Below are 19,105 nucleotides of genomic sequence, written 5' to 3'. Positions count from 1 at the left end.
CAGACAAACACTCACTGTTCCCCAGATGGAAACAAATGTTCCTCAGATGGACATGTTGAAGGAGCCTCAGATACATGGCGGGGGACTCACCCAGACGCTGGCCAAGATGTCTCAATGTCCAAGACGCTGTCCTTCTCCTTCCTCAAAATAATTCCTTGGAGCAGCAAAATTCAAGCTGGTATGGGCTGGAAGAAGACAGGAACATCCTTGAGGCGAAGGTGGCCTCCCCACCCTCTAGGGCGGCCCTTCCTCTTCCCTCCTCTACCGCCTTGGTGTCCCCACTGCCTGCTTGGTGGACCGAGTATGACTGGGGCTCAGCCTTCTTGACACGGGTCCTCGGGGATCAGGCCTCTGAAGGAATCTTCCCAGCGTTCCAACCTTCTGGAAAGAGGCTGCGTGGAGGAAAAATCTAGAGAGTGTGATGGGGCCAGGGGACACCCAGGGGGTCACCCCTAAGCCAACCCCACACGGGACTCCAAATTTGTTACCCAAATTCAGCCTCTGCACACCAAGGCAGAGTGAAGTCTATAAGAAAGAAGTTTGGGTGAAGTAGAAAGAAAGAGCTTTACTGCTTTGCTAGGAAAAATGGGCCACATTGGCCTAGTGCCCCCAAGACCGTGAGTGCCAGCCTGGAGCGGGTATGTGGAGTCTTTAGTGTTTATGGAGCCATGGCTGGTGTTGAGGCAGTGGGGAGGCCACAGCATCAACCTTCTTGTTCCAGCCAGTCTGGGGTCTACCTGCTGTGGGCAGCAGTTCACTTGTTCAGCCTGGTGGGGGTTTCGGTAACTGCAAAATAGCTCACACATAAGGCACAGAATATTACCAAGAGACCTTGAGGAAGAAAAGTCCTTGACTTTGTTTGATGGCTTCAGTATTATTTTGTCTTGTTTGACATTTTCCCCTTCAGGATCCTCTCACTGCTTTGATGAAATTTATTCTTTGTTTTCCCCCATCCTTCCAGAAGGCATGAGGGATCTTTGTTCCCCGACCTGGATCCTACCTTCAGCCCATGAATTTGGTGGAGTCTTAGCCACCAGACCACCAGGGAAGCCCCTAAATGGATGATTTGGTGAAAGATTTTCTACAGACAAAAGGCTGGTGGAGGACTTGACTAGGGGTTTCTTCTGGGAAAGCCTCAGTGGGTCCTGCTTGGTTACAATCTAGCCCTTCCCTGGTCTGCCCCTGCCTGGTGTCTCAGCCCTCCAGGAGAAGGAAGTCAGCACAGAAACAGGCAGGAGGCCACAGGAGAGTTCAGATGCCATTTATTTCTTTAGGGTGAAGTGTACACGTTGTCAGGGTGGCTGAGGGGTAAAGAATATGCCTGCAATGCAGGACATGGCGGGGGCTTGAGTCTGGTCTCTGGATGCATAAGATCCCCTGGAGTAGGAAATGGCATGCCACTACAGTATTTTTGCCTGGGAAACCCCATGGACAATGGAGCCTTGGGGGCCACAGTCCAAAGGGTCACAAAGAACCACCGAACAGGCACACAGGTAGGAAAGTAACATTTGTGCATTGCTGGTAACAGCAAAAATTCAGTTTCTGTATTTTGTCCTGATTCCTGCAGTGGAGGAACCAGTACAGGAAGGCAAGCTGGTAATCTTGTCTCCTGAACACTGTTACCATCATGTCAGTGATGTCTCTCCAGGTTCAAATCAGTCTTGTTGGTTAGGCAGGCAGAGTTGGGATGTGTAAATCATAAGCGGACTGAAATCTTGGTCATAAACATCCCACACTGATAAGTCCTCTAACACAGTAATGCATTTTCTTAAGACTTCACAAGAGCTGCTCCTCCCCTCTACTGTGACCCTATTTAGTCCCTTGAAGACTGGCGTCTGGGTCCTATATGCCCCCAGCTTCTCTCAAGACCACCAGGGCCCCTCTGCTCACATTAGGAACAGGCCTCTGAGCTCCTGGGTCTGTGCCACAGCGCTACCCCTGCTCCCCACACTGAGCCCCTCAGGGCTCCCCTCCAGAATGTGCCCTCTGAAAACCTCCCCAAGCCCTTGACCCCAGGGGGGCTCAGATCCCTTGGCCCTCGCTCCTCCAGATCTGGCCCTTCCCCTGCCCTGTGCCTGGCCTGAGCCTCAACCCAGCAGGAGAAGGAGGTCAGCACACAACCAGGCAGGAGACTGATCTCAGCCTGCAGTGACTTGAAGCAGGGTTTCAGCCCTGGCCAGAGACTGAGGTCGGGCTGTGGGAGGGAGAGCACTGGATCCTAAGCGATAGACCACCAGGGTGAATGGCTGTTGATAAACCCTGACTCATTATCTATGTAGAGGTGAACCCCACCTAGAGATGGAAAATGGTGAAGCAAGCAAGTGTTTATTAGGAGGGAAAGGGTGCTTGTGGATAGACTCGCCAGAGGGCTCAGAGAGAGTGGGGAAGTCAGGCCTCATGGTAGTTAGAATCACTTTTATGGGGCATTTCTTCTGGATTTCCTTTAGCCAATCATCTTGCTTTTCCTGGCTCTGAGTCCCTTTTTGGTACACCTCAGGGTCCCCCTGGGCTTGTCAGGTGGCTCAGTGGTAAAGAACCCACCTGCCAATTCAAGAGACATGGGCTCGATCCCTGGCTTGGAAAGATCTCCTGGTGGAGATAAGGGCAACCCACTCCAGGTTCTTGCCTAGAAAATCTCATGGAGCCTGGTGCGTTACAATCCATGGGGTCACAAAAGATTCAGACACAACTTGGTTACACAACAGCACTAAGATTCAGTCTAGCCATTGAAATGAAGAAGAGTTACTTGTAACAAGAAAGATGCATGTAGGGCTTCCCTGGTGTTCCAGTGGTTAAGAGTCCACCTGCCAATGCAGGGGACATGGGTTCCATCCCTGGTCCAGGAGGATTTCACGGGCCTTGGGGCATTTAAGCCCGTGCTCCACAACTACTGAAGCCTGCCTGCCTAGAGCCCACGCTCCACAACAAGAGAAGCCACCACAACAAGAAGCATGTGTCCCCCAAATAGAGTAGCCTCCACTCGCAGCACAGAGAAAGCCCCCACACAGCAACAAAGACCTAGTGCACCAATAAAATAAAATAAAACCACAACAACATATTGCAATAACAGGAAATGACGTGAGGAATGTTCATTTGTGGTTAGACCACTCGGGTGAGAATCTGGGCTGCAGATGGAGTAAACACACCTGCTGGAGAAGTTTTCACACTGTCAGGCATGGTGGTCCTGTTGAAGAAACCGAAAACACTACAGAGCACGAGTGTGATCTGCCTTGTAAATGCTTCCTGGGCCCTCCTTTCCTAGGAAGATTTCTGAGCTGATCCACTCCAGCACCGCAGACAGCTCCCACTTCTGCCCTGCCTTTTCCCAGGTGGTTCATCAGGAGCTCAGCAAGCAGAGGAGGGCTGTCGACGGCCTGGACAATATGATAGGCAGGATAGGAAAGATTAGACCGAGACTAGGCGAGGCTTCAACATGGACCCCAGGTGGGCATACTGTGGGCAGGGATTGGAGACAGAGACTAGGAAGCTGTAGGTGAGAAAGGGGACGCTGACGACATGGGAAAGGACACCAGCCTCATCAGAGACAAGCCCTTTCTCCCCAGAATCTACCCAGAGGGAATCAGCCACAGCTCTGAATAGCAGGGAGCCTCATGAGCACAGAGGTCACCTGGAACCTCCTGGATTCTAGGTTCTATGTGCCCAGATTTAAATGAGCCCAATGTCAGTGCGTGCAGCCCTGCTCTTCAGAGACTATTCATCTTCCCCAAGGCTGAGTCATTTAGACATACTTTAAATTCACTGGCTCCGATGATAGAGAATCTGCCTGAAATGCAATCCCTGGGTCAGGGAGAAGGGAATGGCAACCCACTCCAGTATTCTTGCCTGGAGAATTCCATGGACAGAGGACCCTGGCGGGCTACAGTCCATGGGGTGGCAAAGAGTTGGACACAACTGAAGCGACTCTCACTGCACTAAATGCACTCTGAAAGTTGTAGGGGTTGTAACTTCAGGGCACTCGAACCTGGAGAGAATAGCTGTCATCAGCGTTGATTGCAAGCTTGGCCCCCGCCACATCTAGTCACTCATTCTTGACCAGTAAGAGCCCCTGAGGTTTGCTTTGCCTCATGCTTTTACAAATAAAAGCCCAGAAGTCAGAGCCACATCATATCCAGGTGTGATCCTGTCTTAATGAATAGTATATATGAGGAGTTTTGAGTGTCCAAGTGTTTGCAGAAATACTTTGGATAAAAAGACATCTGGGGATTCCCTAGTGGACTAAGTGGTTAAAAATCTGCTGGCAATGCAGGTAACTACATATGAAAAATTAAAGTGTTAATTGCTCAGTTGTGTCCGACTCTCTGCAACTTCATGGACTGTAGCCCTACAGGCTCCTTTGTCCATGGAATTCTCCAGGGAAGACCACTGGAGTGGGTGGCCATTCCCTTCTCCAGGGATCTTCCCAACCCAGGGATGGAATCCCATCTACTGAATTGCAGGCAGGTTATTTACCATCTGAGCCACCAGGGAAGCCCATCTACATATAAAATAGAAGAATATAATGTTTCACTTTAACTGATGCCTGGCCTAAATTTCCAGTCATACTAGCCATTGTTTTAAAATATCCCTTATGGGCAGAGACACTTTAACATATATTAAAATTAAACCAGTTTTCTTGTGATTATGAATTGGTTTCATAAAACAGCATCCAAGGGACCACTCCCCCACCCCTTGTTAAAACACTTAATGTGCTTCAAAGTAAATAAAAACATAGTCTTCAAAGATGAAAATTGTAAAACCCTAATTACTCAAGGGGTGATTATCCCCATTTCTCCATTTGACACACGAACCTTGCCTGGCCTAAGATTTGGGGGAAATTTTAGGGCATTCCATACTGGATGACTACTAATAATAGTGTGGCTTCATTGATTAGAGCCCCCAGACCCAACATCCAATATTGTCAAAACCACTAATTCTGTTCAATCAACAACTGGCACATATTTAGTTTTGTTCAGTGCCTGTGTCAACAGTCTCTCATCTAAGATAGCCTGCACTCCCAAAGGGACACAATTCCCCCATTTCAGGCTTCACACAGGTACCGCAAGGGCTCAGCATCTCAACTGCACACCCTCTGGGCAGACAATGATTTAGCGGCATCCCCCTTTCTCCAGGAGCACAGGTATTGAAACAGGAGCAGAATCCTATGGTCCTTGTGCCCCATGCCCCGCCATGTGCCTGCCTTTCTTCTACCTGAGGAAAACTTTAGTCAAAGAATGCCTGCAATCAAAGAAGTGAGAGATGGGAAAGCAAAGGAAGAGTCAAAGGAGATTAAAATTAACGTAGTGATTAAGCATAGTCAAGGATATTTAGCTGTTTCTGAAGGGCTATAGATAATATTCTGAGCAATATCCAGAGAGCCACGTTATAGACAGAGAAGCAACAAGTTGAGATGTTAATTACATGATGGTCAGACTGAACACAGGCTGTAAGCGGCCACTGTTTTCCTTGGGAATGGAATTTATGTTGAAAAACTGTTACATGTTGGGAGGGACAGTCAATGTACAAAGAACTGAATACAAAGTAGATAGTTTTAACCTTGGCTAGGGAGAAAAAAAGTCTTAAGTAATGTTCTTTTCCTGTATTTTCCTTCGAAAATATAGCAGCTGACTGTGCTGTTTCAGCATAGAGCAGCCCCCTCGCACTTCTGTCTGGAAAAGCTCTTGCCCCACTGGTTGCCAGGAAGGGTGTGGGTGGGGGAGCGGTCAGTCCGCTTTGGACAGCTGTCCAGCATCCTCCCCACCCCGGCCCGGCCCGCTGGCGCCTGAAATAAAGCAAACTTTCCTTCTTTCCGCCAACCTGGCCGGTCTGCTTGTTTGAGAGCGGAGCAGCCGCACCCACCACACTTCTTCCGACAGCAGTGTGAGGTTTCAGGATGACATCCGCCTTCAAGGAGATGCAGTGGAAGCACGTTTCATGTGCGAAGGACACAGACGTCTCACGCCTTCTGGTCCTTTCCTGGGGTTCTGAAGCAACACAGTGCTCACGTACACATCTCCCTTCCACATCAGAGTCAACAGACAGTCCCGTCAGCGCCCTCAGAGACGCCTGCACTCAAGGAGCTTCGGGAACGGTGTCTCCCGCCATCTGGAGTCCCTGCACGGCTTCTGATGGCCACAACGTGCCCAAGGATTCGGGTGCAATGACACTACCCCTAGCAAGCTTTCTCAGCCCTCTCGAGACACGAGTGCCTCCAGATTTGATTCTCACACACACGTAGCCCATGTGCCCACGGTCCCGGTCCCCGGCTTCTCAGAGACCACCTCCAGAGCTCCAAACACGCTCGGCTTATTCAAAAAGGGATATGCAGCAGCTGGCTTGGCCCCACACCTCTGCCCGCTTCCTGCAGAACTTTTTTCCCCAAACCACCAGATGTCAGCTCAGGCTTCGACACGCCCCCTCAAACTTCCACAGCGCTTTAAAACCTGCGGCTTTCCCTGGGTCCCTGCACCCTGCGCGGGCCCTCTCCTCACTAGGAGAGCAGTGAACGACTTTCAGCTTCTGTCTGTAGTGACCCTGGCCTCTCTGCGGAGACGCTCAGGCACCCCTGTCAATTAAGTCCCAGCCACCGCCTGACCGAAAGCAAGGCGATATTCATTATGTTTGGCGGGAGAGCCAGAACGATTTCCTTTATACGAGACCTCCTCCTGCGCTTCCTAAGGCACCTTGTGTGGATTTATCTCGAGGGTAAGATGATGCTCTTTCTGCCAAATGAATCACCCTACCAAGACGTGTTAAAGGAATTCATTGAACTGATTTGTCTGCGTGCAGTGAAACCTAGTTTGCACTTTTGGACAGGAAAGACTGCTGGTGCTACGAGAAACTGGTTTCTCGTTTCCGTTGCACCCAAGATGTCGTACTGCTTTAAGAAAGAACGTGATGAAGCAATGCGGGCAAATCCGGTTTAAACGGCATTTGGCACGACTTGGCAACGATTTGCTGAAGGATGCTTGACGTCCTTGTCGCGTCTCAAGGACGACGATCAGCTGAACTATGAACGAGAATTGAAAGGATTTGAAAACGGCATGACTCCTACACCTGTTTTGTGTGTTTCCCCAATAGCTTCCCAATCCAGTTTATGCTGACAAATGTAGTTACACGTTAGGAGGGACAACCCCTGTGCAAAAGTACTCAGTAGCAAGTAGATAGTTTTAACCTTGTTTAGTCAGGCAACAAGTCTTAAGCAATGTTCTTTTCCTGTATTTTCCTTCGAAAATATAGCAGCTGACTGTGCTGTTTCAGCATAGAGCAGCCCCCTCGCACTTCTGTCTGGAAAAGCTCTTGCCCCACTGGTTGCCAGGAAGGGTTTGGGTGGGGGAGCGGTCAGTCGGCCTTTGGACAGGTGTCCAGCATCCTCCCCCGCCCCGGCACGCTGGCGCCTGAAATAAAGCAAACTTTCCTTCTTTCCGCCAACCTGGCCGGTCTGCTTGTTTGAGAGCGGAGCAGCCGCACCCACCACACTTCTTCCGACAGCAGCGTGAGGTTTCAGGATGACATCCGCCTTCAAGGAGATGCAGTGGAAGCACGTTTCATGTGCGAAGGACACAGACGTCTCACGCCTTCTGGTCCTTTCCTGGGGTTCTGAAGCAACACAGTGCTCACGTACACATCTCCCTTCCACATCAGAGTCAACAGACAGTCCCGTCAGCGCCCTCAGAGACGCCTGCACTCAAGGAGCTTCGGGAACGGTGTCTCCCGCCATCTGGAGTCCCTGCACGGCTTCTGATGGCCACAACGTGCCCAAGGATTCGGGTGCAATGACACTACCCCTAGCAAGCTTTCTCAGCCCTCTCGAGACACGAGTGCCTCCAGATTTGATTCTCACACACACGTAGCCCATGTGCCCACGGTCCCGGTCCCCGGCTTCTCAGAGACCACCTCCAGAGCTCCAAACACGCTCGGCTTATTCAAAAAGGGATATGCAGCAGCTGGCTTGGCCCCACACCTCTGCCCGCTTCCTGCAGAACTTTTTTCCCCAAACCACCAGATGTCAGCTCAGGCTTCGACACGCCCCCTCAAACTTCCACAGCGCTTTAAAACCTGCGGCTTTCCCTGGGTCCCTGCACCCTGCGCGGGCCCTCTCCTCACTAGGAGAGCAGTGAACGACTTTCAGCTTCTGTCTGTAGTGACCCTGGCCTCTCTGCGGAGACGCTCAGGCACCCCTGTCAATTAAGTCCCAGCCACCGCCTGACCGAAAGCAAGGCGATATTCATTATGTTTGGCGGGAGAGCCAGAACGATTTCCTTTATACGAGACCTCCTCCTGCGCTTCCTAAGGCACCTTGTGTGGATTTATCTCGAGGGTAAGATGATGCTCTTTCTGCCAAATGAATCACCCTACCAAGACGTGTTAAAGGAATTCATTGAACTGATTTGTCTGCGTGCAGTGAAACCTAGTTTGCACTTTTGGACAGGAAAGACTGCTGGTGCTACGAGAAACTGGTTTCTCGTTTCCGTTGCACCCAAGATGTCGTACTGCTTTAAGAAAGAACGTGATGAAGCAATGCGGGCAAATCCGGTTTAAACGGCATTTGGCACGACTTGGCAACGATTTGCTGAAGGATGCTTGACGTCCTTGTCGCGTCTCAAGGACGACGATCAGCTGAACTATGAACGAGAATTGAAAGGATTTGAAAACGGCATGACTCCTACACCTGTTTTGTTTGTGTGTGTTTCCCCCTATAACTTTCCAACCCAGTTTATGTTGACAAATTTAGTTACATGTTAGGAGGGACAGTCCCCATACAAAAATACTCAATACGAAGTTCATATTTTTACCCCAAATCTTTACCCTTTAATCTTTTCCGGTATTTTTTCAGAAAATACTCCCTTTGTAAATTCAAATTTGTCCGTTTTGAGTCTTCTGACTCAGCATTTTGAACACTTCCATTTCTTGTGTTGGTAGCGCTTTGCAGGTTCTCCTGTCTCTTGTTTTTGCCTCTCAAATTCTTGTTTCTTCGCCACACATGGAGCTTGCTCATATTCTTCGTGTGCCTTTTGGTTTGATGTTTTCTTTTGCTTTGGAATGTTTCATAGAGTATATTCTCGTGCTGCAGTGCCCTTCTGGCAGAAGCCGTTCAGTGCTACAATGTCCTTCAGACAAAGCCTGGTCAGGCGTACCTTGGTCTTCTGGCAAAGACTGCTCACCTTGTTCTAACCAGGATTGGTCAGCTTTTCTCAGCTGCTTGCTGAGTCTTTCCTCTCCAGCTAAATAGAGATGGTTCCAGTGACCAGGGTGTTAGGGCAAGCGCACTGATTGTAACCACCCACCCTGGCCAGGCACTATAGTAACCATTTGCAGGAGTTGTTTTATGACAGGACCTTCTGGCAAGGAAGACGGAACTACTAAGCCTCCACTTATTAGAAGAAGAAGTTTGGGAGAGATCCCAAGGAGACTCCACATGTCCGACCACATCCCAGAATCCTTCTCTCTGGCATCCATCTGGCCTGAGGTAGGTGTGCACCACCAGGAAGGACTCTGAGTCAGAATGTTTGGCTAAAGACAACCCGGAAACTAATCCCATCACCATAACACCCATGACCACAAGCCATGTGACAGAGCTGTTCTCCTGCGTTCCATTACCCTATGGCTCTCCACCCGGGTGCTCTTTCCCAAGAAAATCTCTTGCTTTGTCAGCACATGTGTCTCCTCCAACAATTCATTTCTAAGTGTTAGACAAGGGCCCAGGTTTGGGCCCTGGAAGGGGTCTCTGCTCCTGCAACAAGGGTACCAATCTGTGCACTGGGATTCGCCTGAGCTCATCTCACATGCTAGTAAAGTAATGCTCAATATTCTCCAAGCCAGGCTTCAGCAATACGTGAACCATGAACTTCCAGATGTTCGAGCTGATTTTCGAAAAGGCAGAGGGACCAGAGATCAAATTGCCAACATCCTCTGGATCAAGGAAAAAGCAAGAGAGTTCCAGAAAAACATCTATTTCTGCTTTATTGACTATGCAAAAGCCTCTGACTGTGTGGATCACAATAAACTGTGGAAAATTCTGAAAGAGATGGGAATACCAGACCCCCTGATCTGCCTCTTGAGAAATCTGTATGCAGGTCAGGAAGCAACAGTTAGAACTGGACATGGAACAACAGACTGGATCCAAATAGGAAAAGGAGTACATCAAGGCTGTATATTGTCACCCTGCTTATTTAACTTCTATGCAGAGTACATCATGAGAAACGCTGGACTGGAAGAAACACAAGCTGAAATCAAGATTGCCAAGAGAAATATCAATAATCTCAGATATGCAGATGACACCACCCTTATGGCAGAAAGTGAAGAGGAACTCAAAAGCCTCTTGAAGAAAGTGAAAGTGGAGAGTGAAAAAGTTGGCTTAAAGCTCAACATTCAGAAAACGAAGATCATGGCATCCAGTCCCATCACTTCATGGGAAATAGATGGGGAAACAGTGGAAACAGTGTCAGAATTTATTTTTGGGGGGCTCCAAAACGACTGCAGATGGTGACTGCAGCCATGAAATTAAAAGACGCTTGCTCCTTGGAAGTAAAGTTATGACCAACCTAGATAGCATATTCAAATCAGAGGCATTGCTTTGTCAACTAAAGTCCGTCTAGTCAAGGCTATGGTTTTTCCAGTGGTCATGTATGGATGTGAGAGTTGGACTGTGAAGAAGACTGAGCGCCAAAGAATTGATGCTTTTGAACTGTGGTGTTGGAGAAGACTCTTGAGAATCCCTTGGACTGCACGGAGATCCAACCAGTCCATTCTGAAGGAGATCAGCCCTGGGATTTCTTTGGAAGGAATGATGCTAAAGCTGAAACTCCAGTACTTTGGCCACCTCATGCGAAGAGTTGACTCATTGGAAAAGACTCTGATGCTGGGAGGGATTGGGGACAGGAGGAGAAGGGGACGACAGAGGATGAGATGGCTGGGTGGCATCACTGATTTGATGGTCGTGAGTCTAAGTGAACTCTGCGAGATGGTGATGGCCAGGGAGGCCTGGCGTGCTGCGATTCATGGGGTCACAGAGTCAGACACGACTGACAAACTGAACTGAACTGAGCTGAACTGAGCCTTATTTTCCCTCCAGAGCAATATCTTGGAAGTTTGCTGAATCTTTAGTTTTCTTTGAAATGGGAAGCCTCATCCCTCGCGAATGCTCCCCATGAGGGCTACAGATGGTTATTACATTGCTATGTACTCTGCTTTACATTCTTATTTCTGAATCCCGCCGATGAGACTCCTTCTTCTTGCATCCCAAAACACCCTGTCCATGCCCCTCTCCCCCGACCCATGGTGCCCTCCATCTACAACTTAAAAAAAAAAAATTGGAACTTGATACCTGAGTAAAATAAAGATATAAGTAAATGCAGTGCAGTGGATGGTGTGTTTCTTTGGTGTGGTTTGCCTGATGTCCAGCCCAGGGTCTTTCCCATGGACCCTAGAGTGGGAGTGGGTCTCCAGCAGGAGAAAGTGCAAGGGTGGGGGTAGGAGTCGACAGGAGCCCTCTGTCGGGGGTGGAGGCCAGGGTGCTGGGGTGCAGATGTGGTTCAGAGAAACGGGAAGGGGAGTGGAGGTCCACAGGCTCAAACTGTGGACTTGAGACCAGACAGGTTTTGAGAAAATCCTGCCTCAGTAGCCGAATATGCAGAGAAGCTGCGGTGGCACTGGATGGTTTGAGAAGGCAATTTCTGACGTCAAATCACATCCCAATCAGGATGTATACCAATGGAGCCCAGAGGAGAAATTGGAGCCTAGAAGATAAAGTGCGCGCATGAAAAGGGTGCATAGAAACCTTCCAATGGCTTCCTGATGTGAACGTTTTGTCCATGGGACAAAAAGACCCAGATCTGGCCTTTCTTAACATATTGTTATGGCTTTCTGAATATTATAATATTATATTAATATTATATTAGTATAATATAATGATATTATAGTAATTAAATGTCAATATAAATTATAATTTATATAATCTATATTTTAAATTTTTACATGAATTTTAAAATTTATATATAAATTTTATTTTTATTACAATTGAATTAATATATTATTAATGATAATAATTAAGATATATTCTATTACTATAATATATTATGTAAATGTATATTATATTTAATGTTTTAATTATATTATATATTATAGTAAATATTATTATATATAATATATCAATTATATATAAAATTGTATAAATGATAAGGTAGAATAACAGATGATTCTAAAGAATGTATTATATATAATATATAATATTTGATATAATGACATTATATATAATTATATATTTTAGTAATGTTAAAAATTATATATAATATGTTATATATAATATTTAGCAATATATAATATATGTTACATAATGTATAATAAGAATATATACAATATATAGTATGTATTATAAACGTACATTGTACATTATATGTAAAGCATATAATTTATCTATAATATTATCTATTTATGTATTATGTTAATATCAATATGTTGTATATAATAATATATACTCTATAACAATATATTGTATAATCTTTTACTATATATTATTATGCTATATATTATATCATTGTATATATAATATTTTATTTATATATTTATTATTATAGATTTTGAGCATATATTAAAACTTATTGCATTTTTAAATGCCTTAAAACTAAAACCAAGAAACAAGCAATTGATTTTCTTTAACATCATTAAATTTTATAATCTATAAGACATAAAAATTTATGGCTAATTTTTCTTTATGTAGTGCAATATATGTACTTAGTAAACTGAAATATATTTAGTGTTTTTTTCATAAAAGGCAAAGGTAAGTAAACATAGACTTGTTCACAAGTCAATGTTTCAGTATTTTATCTAAAACTGATTTAACTCTTCAATGAATTCTCATGATGGAACTTAATTTAACAAAACTCTAATGGTTTAAATTCCCGAGAATCCAAAAAGACAAAAGATAATTCTTTTAAGGAGCTTACCTAAAGGCTTTTCTACCATTTATCTCAGTTATTTATGACAATATATCACTATGGGTCAACTTTTGTGCTGACAAATTTTGCAACAGCTGTGACCTACTGACTAGCAGTAGAACCAGGTACAAGGAAAGTCGGTGCTGAGGCTAAATGTTGGTGTCTCGTGCCTCTAGTAATCAGACACAATTAAACAAGCAAAACTGACATCAGTACCGGACAGAGACTTAATATTGAACATTTCTCAGATTTTGTGAGTCTTAGAAATTTGTAAGCACTTATTTTTCTTTAAGTCAGTGGAATAGAGCTCATTTAGAAGTTAATCTCAGGAATATTTTCTAAAGATAAAGACACTCACTGAGACACACACACGAGCAGAGATCTGTTTCATCATTTTATATTTCATGAATCAGGCACTGCATTTAAGCTTGTCGGTTTATGAAAAAGAGAGAGAATAACAAATGTACACACTTGAGGTCAAAGGCATCTTTTTCTTCCCTCCTTCCACCCCCCACCCCTGGCTCAATTTCAATCCTTCTAAGTAAGCCAAGGCTGAAACGCAGGCAATGTGGGCTGTGTTTGTATGAATACTTCAGGGAAATGTTTTTTTTTAATTTATTTATTTTAATTAGAGGCTAATTACAATATTGTATTGGTTTTGCCATACATGAACATGAATCCGCCATGGGTGTACACGTGTTCCCAATCTGAACCCCCCTCCCACCTCCGACCCCATACCATCCCTCTGGGGCATCCCAGTGCACCAGCCCCAAGCATCCTGTATCCTGCATCAAACCTGGACTGGCGATTCATTCCTTTTATGATATTATACATGATTCAATGCCATTCTCCCAAATCGTTCCCCCCTTGAGGGACATGTTGAGGCTTAACATCAACTTTTCTCCTAAGAATATCTGTATTCTCAAAGCGCGAGTGTTCTAGAAAACTAAAGTGTGTCATCAAGCCATCTCTCTCCAACTGCACATGCAAAAAAACCAGTTCTGAAATTTCAAAAGAGTTTCATCTCAACCATATTCTCCAAAGTCTAAAGAATATTGTGACTACATAGTGTTAAACTATTTTGTCCTTGTTAATAGGTTTAAACGTGTAGGTTGACTGCTGCTGCTTCTGCTACTAAGTCGCTTCAGTCGTGTCCAACTCTGTGCGACCCCATAGACGGCAGCCCACCAGGCTCCGCCGTCCCTGGGATTCTCCTGGCAAGAACACTGGAGTGGGTTGCCATTTCTTTCTCCAATGCATGAAAGTGAAAAGTGAAAGTGAAGTCACTAAGTCATGTCTGAATCTTCGTGACTGCATGGACTGCAGCCTACCAGACTCCTCCGTCCATTGGATTTTCCAGGCAACAGTACTGAAGTGTGTTGCCATTGCCTTCTCCGTAGCTTGACTAGTCTTCCAAAATGTGTCCTAGGTGGTTATCAGAGGGAATCAAAGGAGGGCTTCCCATTTTTGAACGGACACCCATGAGCCACATACAAAGCAGACCTCATTAGCTGATGGAAACCTTATACGAGGGGGAAGACACCAGAAAGCATAAAGCTCAGAGTGGCTGTTTCCAACTCCTGCCAAGTCCATGACCTTAGTCCTTAGATCTCACAGGTGGGATTTCCAACATGAAAGCAGACAAACACTCACTGTTCCCCAGATGGAAACAAATGTTCCTCAGATGGACATGTTGAAGGAGCCTCAGATACATGGCGGGGGACTCACCCAGACGCTGGCCAAGATGTCTCAATGTCCAAGACGCTGTCCTTCTCCTTCCTCAAAATAATTCCTTGGAGCAGCAAAATTCAAGCTGGTATGGGCTGGAAGAAGACAGGAACATCCTTGAGGCGAAGGTGGCCTCCCCACCCTCTAGGGTGGCCCTTCCTCTTCCCTCCTCTACCGCCTTGGTGTCCCCACTGCCTGCTTGGTGGACCGAGTATGACTGGGGCTCAGCCTTCTTGACACGGGTCCTCAGAATTCAGGCCTCTGAAGGAATCTTCCCAGCGTTCCAACCTTCTGGAAAGAGGCTGCGTGGAGGAAAAATCTAGAGAGTGTGATGGGGACAGGGTACACCCAGGGGGTCACCCCTAAGCCAACCCCACACAGGACTCCAAATTTGTTACCCAAATTCAGCCTCTGCACACCAAGGCAGAGTGAAGTCTATAAGAAAGAAGTTTGGGTGAAGTAGAAAGAAAGAGCTTTACTGCTTTGCTAGGAAAAATGGGCCACATTGGCCTAGTGCCCCCAAGACCGTGAGTGCCAGCCTGGAGCGGGTATGTGGAGTCTTTAGTGTTTATGGAGCCATGGCTGGTGTTGAGGCAGTGGGGAGGCCACAGCATCAACCTTCTTGTTCCAACCAGTCTGGGGTCTACCTGCTGTGGGCAGCAGTTCACTTGTTCAGCCTGGTGGGTGTTTCGGTAACTGCAAAATAGCTCACACATAAGTCATAGAATATTACCAAGAGACCTTGAGGAAGAAAAGTCCTTGACTTTGTTTGATGGCTTCAGTATTATTTTGTCTTGTTTGACATTTTCCCCTTCAAGATCCTCTCACTGCTTTGATGAAATTCATTCTTTGTTTTCCCCCATCCTTCCAGAAGGCATGAGGGATCTTTGTTCCCCAACCTGGATCCTACCTTCAGCCCATGAATTTGGTGGAGTCTTAGCCACCAGACCACCAGGGAAGCCCCTAAATGGATGATTTGGTGAAAGATTTTCTACAGACAAAAGGCTGGTGGAGGACTTGACTAGGGGTTTCTTCTGGGAAAGCCTCAGTGGGTCCTGCTTGGTTACAATCTGGCCCTTCCCTGGTCTGCCCCTGCCTGGCCTCTAAGCCCTGCAGGAGAAGGAAGTCGGCACAGAAACAGGCAGGAGGCCACATGAGAGTTCAGATGCCATTTATTTCTTTCGGGTGAAGTGTACACGTTGTCAGGGTGGCTGAGGGGTAAAGAATATGCCTGCAATGCAGGACATGGCGGGGGATTGAGTCTGGTCTCTGGATGCATAAGATCCCCTGGAGTAGGAAATGGCATGCCACTACAGTATTTTTGCCTGGGAAACCCCATGGACAATGGAGCCTTGGGGGCCACAGTCCAAAGGGTCACAAAGAACCACCGAACAGGCACACAGGTAGGAAAGTAACATTTGTGCATTGCTGGTAACAGCAAAAATTCAGTTTCTGTATTTTGTCCTGGTTCCTGCAGTGGAGGAACCAGTACAGGAAGGCAAGCTGGTAATCTTGTCTCCTGAACACTGTTACCATCATGTTAGTGATGTCTCTCCAGGTTCAAATCAGTCTTGTTGGTTAGGCAGGCAGAGTTGGGATGTGTAAATCATAAGCGGACTGAAATCTTGGTCATAAACATCCCACACTGCTAAGTCCTCTAACACAGTAATGCATTTTCTTAAGACTTCACAAGAGCTGCTCCTCCCCTCTACTGTGACCCTATTTAGTCCCTTGAAGACTGGCGTCTGGGTCCTATGTGCCCCCAGCTTCTCTCAAGACCACCAGGGCCCCTCTGCTCAGATTAGGAACAGGCCTCTGAGCTCCTGGGTCTGTGCCACAGCGCTACCCCTGCTCCCCACGCTGAGCCCCTCAGGGCTCCCCTCCAGAATGTGCCCTCTGAAAACCTCCCCAAGCCCTTGACCCCAGGGGGGCTCAGATCCCTTGGCCCTCGCTCCTCCAGATCTGGCCCTTCCCCTGCCCTGTGCCTGGCCAGAGCCTCAGCCCAGCAGGAGAAGGAGGTCAGCACACAACCAGGCAGGAGACTGATCTCAGCCTGCAGTGACTCGAAGCAGGGTTTCAGCCCTGGCCAGAGACTGAGGTTGGGCTATGGGAGGGAGAGCACTGGATCCTAAGCGATAGACCACCAGGGTGAATGGCTGTTGACAAACCCTGACTCATTATCTATGTAGAGGTGAACCCCACCTAGAGATGGAAAATGGTGAAGCAAGCAAGTGTTTATTAGGAGGGAAAGGGTGCTTGTGGATAGACTCGCCAGAGGGCTCAGAGAGAGTGAGGAAGTCAGGCCTCATGGTAGTTAGAATCACTTTTATGGGGCATTTCTTCTGGATTTCCTTTAGCCAATCATCTTGCTTTTCCTGGCTCTGAGTCCCTTTTTGGTACACCTCAGGGTCCCCCTGGGCTTGTCAGGTGGCTCAGTGGTAAAGAACCCACCTGCCAATTCAAGAGACATGGGCTCGATCCCTGGCTTGGAAAGATCTCCTGGTGGAGATAAGGGCAACCCACTCCAGGTTCTTGCCTAGAAAATCTCATGGAGCCTGGTGCGTTACAATCCATGGGGTCACAAAAGATTCAGACACAACTTGGTTACACAACAGCACTACGATTCAGTCTAGCCATTGAAATGAAGAAGAGTTACTTGTAACAAGAAAGATGCATGTAGGGCTTCCCTGGTGTTCCAGTGGTTAAGAGTCCACCTGCCAATGCAGGGGACATGGGTTCCATCCCTGGTCCAGGAGGATTTCACGGGCCTTGGGGCATTTAAGCCCGTGCTCCACAACTACTGAAGCCTGCCTGCCTAGAGCCCACGCTCCACAAGAAGAGAAGCCACCACAACAAGAAGCGTGTGTCCCCCAAATAGAGAGTAGCCTCCACTCGCAGCACAGAGAAAGCCCCCACACAGCAACAAAGACCTAGTGCACCAATAAAATAAAATAAAACCGCAAAAACATATCGCAATAACAGGAAATGACGTGAGGAATGTTCATTTGTGGTTAGACCACTCGGGTGAGAATCTGGGCTGCAGATGGAGTAAACACACCTGCTGGATAAGTTTTCACACTGTCAGGCATGGTGGTCCTGTTGAAGAAACTGAAAACACTACAGAGCACAAGTGTGATCTGCCTTGTAAATCCTTCCTGGGCCCTCCTTTCCTAGGAAGATTTCTGAGCTGATCCACTCCAGCACCACAGACAGCTCCCACTTCTGCCCTGCCTTTTCCCAGGTGGTTCATCAGGAGCTCAGCAAGCAGAGCAGGGCTGTCGACGGCCTAGAAAATATGATAGGCAGGATGGGAAAGAGTAGACCGAGACTAGTGGAGGCTTCAACATGGACCCCAGGTGGGCATAATGTGGGCAGGGATTGGAGACAGAGACTAGGAAGCTGTAGGTGAGAAAGGGGACGCTGACGACATGGGAAGGGACACCAGCCTCATCAGAGACAAGCCCTTTCTCCCCAGAATCTACCCAGAGGGAATCAGCCACAGCTCTGAATAGCAGGGAGCCTCATGAGCACAGAGGTCACCTGGAACCTCCTGGATTCTACGTTCTATGTGCCCAGATTTAAATGAGCCCAATGTCAGTGCGTGCAGCCCTGCTCTTCAGAGACTATTCATCTTCCCCAAGGCTGAGTCATTTAGACATACTTTAAATTCACTGGCTCCGATGATAGAGAATCTGCCTGAAATGCAATCCCTGGGTCAGGGAGAAGGGAATGGCAACCCACTCCAGTATTCTTGCCTGGAGAATTCCATGGACAGAGGACCCTGGGGGGCTAGAGTCCATGGGGTTGCAAAGAGTTGGACACAACTGAAGCGACTCTCACTGCACTAAATGCACTCTGAAAGTTGTAGGGGTTGTAACTTCAGGGCACTCGAACCTGGAGAGAATAGCTGTCATCAGCGTTGATTGCAAGCTTGGCCCCCGCCACATCTAGTCACTCATTCTTGACCAGTAAGAGCCCCTGAGGTTTGCTTTGCCTCATGCTTTTACAAATAAAAGCCCAGAAGTCAGAGCCACATCATATCCAGGTGTGATCCTGTCTTAATGAATAGTATATATGAGGAGTTTTGAGTGTCCAAGTGTTTGCAGAAATACTTTGGATAAAAAGACATCTGGGGATTCCCTAGTGGACTAAGTGGTTAAAAATCTGCTGGCAATGCAGGTAACTACATATGAAAAATTAAAGTGTTAATTGCTCAGTTGTGTCCGACTCTCTGCAACTTCATGGACTGTAGCCCTACAGGCTCCTTTGCCCATGGAATTCTCCAGGGAAGACCACTGGAGTGGGTGGCCATTCCCTTCTCCAGGGATCTTCCCAACCCAGGGATGGAATCCCATCTACTGAATTGCAGGCAGGTTATTTACCATCTGAGCCACCAGGGAAGCCCATCTACATATAAAATAGAAGAATATAATGTTTCACTTTAA

The 19,105-nt window shown here is 47.1% G+C and overlaps 1 long non-coding RNA gene across 23 annotated transcripts in view; it reads right to left on the bottom strand.

Moving 5' to 3' along the window:
• Nucleotides 1-19,105, bottom strand: part of LOC139182080 (uncharacterized) — a 55,620-nt gene that overhangs the window by 22,724 nt on the left and 13,791 nt on the right. For all 23 annotated transcript variants that reach the window (XR_011565647.1, XR_011565653.1, XR_011565660.1 and 20 more), the window contains exons 2-3: nt 14,661-17,946; nt 91-9,221 (exon numbers count right to left, since the gene is read on the bottom strand). This is a non-coding gene — a long non-coding RNA (uncharacterized lncRNA). The remainder of the gene's footprint in view (nt 1-90; nt 9,222-14,660; nt 17,947-19,105) is intronic.

This window comes from Bos indicus, unplaced genomic scaffold, assembly GCF_029378745.1.
Source record: "Bos indicus isolate NIAB-ARS_2022 breed Sahiwal x Tharparkar unplaced genomic scaffold, NIAB-ARS_B.indTharparkar_mat_pri_1.0 scaffold_78, whole genome shotgun sequence".
NCBI lineage: Eukaryota > Metazoa > Chordata > Mammalia > Artiodactyla > Bovidae > Bos > Bos indicus.
Note: the sequence above shows the minus strand (reverse complement) of the source record. Positions and strands in the feature narration are given on the sequence as shown.